We start from the raw sequence: 7,437 nt of genomic DNA on the forward strand, positions 1-7,437 counted from the left end.
TTGTGAGAGCAATGTTCCGAAATTCCTTCTTTAAGCTGAGATGGTTAACACTGCTTGCCACATTTTGAATAGAACTATCATAAGAAAATTTTTGAAGAAAACACCTTATGAACTTTAGAAAGGTCACCCACCAAATTTAAATTACTTACATATCTTTGGATGCAAATGTTTTGTTCTCAATAACAAAGATAATTTAGGAAAATTTGATCCAAAGGCATATGAGTGTTTATTTGTAAGATATTCCACAAATAGTAAAGCATATAGAGTTTATCATCAAGATGCTAGAATAATTGAGGAGTCCATACATGTTACATTTTATGATACTAACTTGGTTCAAAGTATTTTGGAGGATTGTGATGTAGGAAATTAGGTTCAAAAGGAGGATGGAAAAGACCATAATCATGAAAATTAAAATTCTACACAGAATGAGTTTAAAACTACTGTTGCTGTTGAAAATCATGCATGAGACAATTTTGTTTTGTCTCATGAATCTGGAAAAAATCCTGAAACCACCAGTTCCTTGAAGCCCTCAGTGATCAAATCTGCTTCTAAGTCCACAAGATCTCGTGAATGGAGATTCTTGAAGAACTATCCACAGGAGTTTGTCATTGGGGATGTGTCACAAGGTGTCAAAACTCGTTCCTCCACTAGACAAGCAAATGAAGAAACTAACATTGCTTTTCTATCTCAAATAGAGCCTCAAAACGTCAAGGAAGCTCTTGATGACCCCTCTTAGGTAAAGACAATGGAGGATGAGCTTCATGAGTTTGAGAAGAACCAAGTTTGGACATTGGTTCCAAAGCCAAGTGAAAAGAAAGTAACAGGCACTAAATGGATATTTCGGAATAAGCTTGGTGAAGATGGAAGCATTGCTAGAAATAAAGCAAGATTAGTGGCTCAAGGATATGACCAAGAAGAGGGAATAGATTTTGATGAATCCTTCGCCCCTGTTGCCCAAATAGAAGTCATAAGACTTCTTCTAGCTTATGCTGCTTATTGTGCTTTTAAATTATATCAAATGGATGTGAAATATACGTTCTTGAATGGTGTGATAGATAGAGAAGTGTATATGACACAGCCACCTGGTTTTGAAAATAAAAAATTTCCTAACCATGTCTTCAAACTATCAAAAGCTCTCTATGGTTTAAGGCAAGCTCCTAGCGCTTAGTATGAGAGACTTAGCTCCTTTCTTTTGAAAAATAGTTTTCAAAGAGGCACCACAGAAACTACTCTATTTATTAAGAATTCTAATCATTCTAGTAAAAATTTATGTTGATGACATTATTTTTGGATAATGAATCCCTTTGTACTGAATTTGGAAAACTCATGACAAGTGAATTTGACATGAGTATGATGGGTGAACTTAATTTTTTCCTTGGGCTTCAAATTAAGCAAACTGAAAATGGTATTTTTATACATCAAGAGAAGTATACCAAGGAACTAGTTAAGAAATTTGGTATGGAAAATGCCAAACTCATGGGAACTCCCATGCACCCTAATTCAAAATTAGAAAAGGGAGAAACTGAGAAAGATGTTGATGAGACTAGGTATAGAGAAATGATTGGATCTCTCATGTACCTAACTTCCTCTAGACCTGACATTGTTCAAAGTATTGGAATGTCTAGATTCCAATAAAAACCAAAAGAATCATATCTTTCAGCAGTTAAAAGGATCATTAGATATGTTCATGGCACATCCAATTTTGGTCTATGGTATTCTAAGATCGATGATTTTTTTTGCAGTTGGTTACTGTAATGTAGATTTTGCTGGAGATAGAGTTGATAGAAGAAGCACATCAGGCATTTGTTGCTTCCTTGGAAAGTCTCTGAACGTATGGTCAAGTAAGAAGCAGTTCACAGTGGCTTTATCCACTGCAGAGGCTGAGTATATAGCTGCTTCTTCTTGTTGTTCTCAGCTTATTTGGTTGAAAACTCAACTTGCTAATTATAAATTAAATGCTAAAAATATTCCTTTATTGTGTGACAATATGAGTGCTATTAATATTTCTAAAAATCTTGTTATGCACTCTAGAACTAAACATATTGAAGTGAGATTTCACTCAATAAGAGAACATGTTCAAAAGAGGAATATTAGCATTCAATTTGTTAAATCAGAGGACCAATTAGCAGATACTTTCATCAAACCTCTAGCTGAAGACAGATTCTGCATGCTTAGGATTAATCTAGGAATTTTAAGTCATGATTCTTTATTTGCGCCTTGCTGATGTGTTTGTTGAAGTTTTTGTCTCACATGTTGGGATGAGACAATTCTGGGTAAATGAAGAACCATCACTCTGAATTTTAAATTTCTGGGCTCTAATGCACGTGCTGAATTATCTGGACCAACCCTAAAATTCAGAATCTGAGTGGTCCAACATGTTTCCTTAAAACACTACCATCTCTAGGCCAAATGAGTGTTACATATGTTGGACCAATATGTTTCCTTAAATCCTTATTTTCTTTTATTTTATTTTTATGTTTTATTTTTATTCTTCTTGTCTTTTAGTGAAAAAGTTCTTTTTAAATCAGTTTTTTTATTTACTTAAATGCTTTTAAATTAAAACACTTTTTCATGATGTTAAGTCTTTTCAAGGTCAAATCATAGGTGATGCAGTTGCATTTTTCAAGAAACCTTTTTCTTGATACGATTTCCAACCCTCTGGCTTCTCCCTTCTTAACTCCTTCCTCCACCTCTTCGGTTACTTCCCACTACCATTAGTGCTTCACTTCATTCAAAATCTGAACTAAACCAAATGAGGAAGAAAACTGTTCTTCAAGCCTCCTCATGAAAAGGTTCTCAAGCTCCCTGTAAAATCAAAACCTTGCACATGCTCTCAAGATCAGACCTTTACACCATCTCCGTCTCCTCCTACATCTCCTCCTCGTGCTGACCCTATGGCTCGTACGAAGAACCCTTCAAGGTCTCCTCCCTCCTTCAAGCCAACCGCTCCTTCCAGCGCTCCTTCCAAGCCAAGCACTTCGAAAGGGAAGCACCCTGCTGCAGAGGAACCTGCGTTTGAACCTACCAGACCCAAACCTAGGTCTTCTCTTTCTCGTCCTCAAAGAGGTAAAACTCGAATCCTTCTCAAATATGTTAAAGAGCCTTCCATAGACCCTTTTGCACACAAAGCTCACTTCATGACTTTCTACTCAAACTACAATCCTCACTGTTTTTGATCTGCCATGAATAATGATTTCTATGAGGGTGTCTTTGCTCACCGTAACTTGTGTCCCACATTTTTGGTTGATTTACCAAATCGAAAAAAGAAAGGTTTTGAGTTTGTTGATAATCTCATTTTTCTGGACTGGAACCATCTTTTTAAAATAAAAAAAACCGGTTTATCCAGTTTTAGTCAAGAAATATTATGCAAACATGACTTACCATGAGGGGAATCTTCATTCCTATGTAAAAGGTCGTGACATAATTCTGAATAATGAAACCATCAGTGATTCTCTAAAATACACTGATGTTGGTGCATGTGTCTATACATCTGGTAAGTGGGATGAAGGGGTAGGTCTCTTTTTCAATGATGCTCTGGCCTATATATGTGAACATATTTCTTTGATTAATGGCATCACTCCAACTCACAAAGCCTTGGGTTACACTCGTGCTCAATTGCACCGAATAATGAACCATATCATCCTTTCTCAGAGTGGCTTATATCAAAGGGTGTCTTACGCTGATACTCTAGTTTTGTATGCTATTCTCACAAAAACTGAAATTTCTTTTGCTTACTTAATATTAAGATATATGTTTGATTGTGTTAGAAGTGAGAAGAAGGACAAAGCTCTTCCTTATGGCATGTTCTTAACCTGTATTTTTGAATATTTTGGTGTTGACTTGTTAAATGAGTCATATAAAAATAGACACTCTTATGTAAAAGGAGGTGGTTCAGTAAAACAGCAAAAAAAAGGACCCACTTGTTCTGAAAGGGTGGTTCTTGATGATGATGATGATGATGACTATGAACCAAAAGACTCTCCTCCTCCTTCCACCACGAGTACTTTAGCCTCCACTGGACACAAATCTGCTTTATATGAGATTGTTAAGGATGTGGTGCAAGATTTTGTCTCTCAGTCAAACCATCTGATTGCTATGAGTAAGGAGCAAAGGAAACTAGCCACCAAACATGAGAACTTCCTCAAGAAATCTAGAGACAGAGTGGTCGTTTTCTTGAAATTTATTGATAATCTCCAAGAGGATGACAATGCTGCCACTGATCCTGAAGAAGATGCTGATTCTGAAGAGGATGGTTCGGATGCCTGAATTTGTCTCATGTTGCTGCAGCCTTTTGTTCACTTTTGTCTCATGAAAACTGTTGTTGTTTATTTTTGAACTACTCCATGTCTATGTCGGATGACTGTAATACTTTTAACAACTGTTACACTTAATTTTAGTTATTTACTTGTTTTAGACTTTGAACTAACATTTTGTTGCAGGTTTTAGTTCAAATTTTTGTTCTGCCCTTGATGACAAAATGGGGAGTAGTAGCATATGACTTTTATGAATTTGCTAATTTTGATGCTGCTGTGGTTTTTGAACTTGCTTCATATATGATATTGCTATTTTATCTTGTTAGTCTTGATGCTCTGTTTTGGTTAAGGTTTGAGCTAGATATTTGTTATAATTGTTGATTTGTTTTGACTCAGTTTCGGCCTGAACATTGGGCTATTTTTTTAAATTCCCTTAACCCTGTTTCATGAGATGTTAAAACTGTTTGAAACTATTACTGATTATTGCATCCATGGATAGTATATAGTATTTTATTGTGTTCCCAGTAAGTGTATGCAAACAGGAAAGAAGAGAAGAGTATAAATCTAGAGGGAGCATCTCTTGAAAAAGAAAGGGAGAGCAACACAAAAGCAAGTGACATCATTCAAAGGGAAGTTTCTTAACTTTATCCAAATTCAATTTCTTTTGATCCATATTACAGTTATGTTTGTCATCAAGGGAGAGATTGTTGAGTTGAGAAATTAACTAATTTCAATTAATGATGACAAATATTATTTTATTGGATTAATCATTCAATTAGATTTTAATTGTGTTTAATAAAGTGATGTAGGCCAAAGAAATAAAATAGTTGCAGCAGCCCAAACATATAGAAAAATAACCAAGTCTCTTAGTTGGCTCTCAAACACTCAAAGCCCAAAGGAATATTGTAAAAATTAGCTGGACTGAATGGAAACATATCCAATCCAAGCCCAAGTAGCATTCATCAAGCTGAAGCTTTCCCAATACACCTCGCAAGTTTGCTTCAGTCAGAACCTCAGAGAAAAAAGAGAGAGAAAGATTTGTTCTTCCTCTTGCTCATTTCATGAAAGAAGAAAGAAAGAGAAAGGTTAAGCAAAAAGCAAATGTCTAATCGCCAAAATCAAGCCGTGTTAAGCTAAGTCAGAAGATAAAGGTGATTTATTTCCATTTGCATGCATGTTAATTTCTTCACTTCTTTTCTAACTTTCTGCGATACCATTTTTGGTTAAATGAAGAAAGAAGTCTTTGATCTCTGCTGCTGTAAATCAATGGTTCACAAAGTTTCTTAGAGTCAAATCACACTTTTAATGGTTCAGATCTGGGATTACCATTGAACAAATTTTTCATTGCTTCCCTGAGGTCTTCGGTCAAGTAAGAAGGTCAGATTCAAAATTCCTAATTTAGGAATTAATTGAAAAGAGTGAAATGGTAAGTTGGTAGCACACAGCTCGAGGAGTTGACTTGGAAGAGAGCAACTCAGCAACATGCAAGGAGATACAAAAGAAATTTTTTTACTCTTTTGAAGATAAGGAGAAAGAACCAAAGTTAGTGTTTCATAGAGAGCTTCCTGAGTTCCTGAGAAGGTTCAACATTTTGGACAGTGCTATCGAGAGAAAGAAGGATTCCGCCAATATGAAGAACTTGATTAGTGTTTGCTCAACCCGGTTCAACTCATAGCAAAAGAGGCTGTTGAAGCATCAATCTCTTTCATGTTTTACAGATTGTAATTTTATTTTTTATGTATATCTTTCTGTAATTTCTTGTGTGATAAAAGGCTGAAAGAGAGAGCTCAAGAAAAAAGCCAAAGAGTGATAAAAGGTTGAGTGAAACACTTGAGAGAAAAGTCTAGAGTAATTTCAGATTTTTTTAAGTTGTTTCTATTGTCTTGTATCATGTACCTGTGAGGTACCCCTTGCTTAGTTGGGTTAGCACTAAGAGTAAAGAGTTAGGTATTAGCATAACCAAGTCAAGTTAGGTTAGAACTTGAGAGAGAAAGAATTGTGTCAATCCTTTGGAATTGGTGTATGTAATACTTTAACTATAGTGGAAATTCCACCACTGTTGTGGTGGAGACTGGATGTAAGTTGTATCGCACAAGGCAACTGAACCAGGATACATGATGGTGTCAGCTTCTCTCTTCCTTTCTCTGTTCTGTTTTTTGATATTCGTGAGACAATACGAAATTGTCTCATAAAATTTTCGCTGCTGAATTCAAACAGATTCAGACTGAAAGTTTGTAATTAAAGGGTTATTTCATTAAATTAAAAAAATGCCATAGATTCAACTCCCTTCTCTAGGCCATCAAAAACCTTCAATTGGTATCAGAGAAGAGATCTTGATTAAACTTTAAAAATAATAAAAAATCCAAGTCTATAAGCATTCTGAGTCTATAAGTCTATAAGCAAAGTTCAGAAGGAATCACGGACTTTAACCTGATCACTTCTACAAAAATCTAAGTCACCCTAAAATTAAGGAGAACTATAAAGTATAAATACATCTGAGTGTTCAAAGTCTACCTTTCTTTCCTTTGCTTTTCCTTTTATTTCTTTTCTTTTTGTATTTTCCTATCCTTTCGTTTCTTTTTTACGTATTTTATTCTTATTTTTTTCTTCACGCATTTTGCTTTTTTTTTTTTTGGGACTGCTATTCAACTTTTCTAGTTATTTAAAGATGATTTATTTTACTTGTTTTTTTATTGTATTTTTTTTATATTATTTACCACGATTTAATTAATACTATTGAGTATTTTATATTTTTTAATACTAAGTAATTTTTAGGTCAAATTCATTTTTTTTTAGAAAAGTCATATACAAGCTTGATTTGACACCCTACGAAAATTATTAAAAATAAAGTGAAATATATAATAAATTTTTTTTTCTTAAAAAAATTATGGCCCAAATTTCTCCTCCTTTTCGATATATATATTTATAGACGCACAGTAGATTACAAGTCTTCTTTATTGCCGTCGTGTGCACTTTATTTTCTTTGGAATATTACTTTGAAAAGTTCTTCTCGTGCGCAAAGGAGTGAAAGACTATTAATTATTTTGTTTCTCCAAATAGAATATCTTATAATCTAGCAATTGAGGGTTCATTTGTAAAAGAAATTTTTTTGAGTTTTTTATTTATAAAATATAATAGTATTAATATTTGGTATAATTTTTAAAATTAAATTATAATTTTTAAG

Source organism: Arachis ipaensis, chromosome B04 (genome assembly GCF_000816755.2).
Source record: "Arachis ipaensis cultivar K30076 chromosome B04, Araip1.1, whole genome shotgun sequence".
In the NCBI taxonomy this organism is placed as follows: Eukaryota; Viridiplantae; Streptophyta; class Magnoliopsida; order Fabales; family Fabaceae; genus Arachis; species Arachis ipaensis.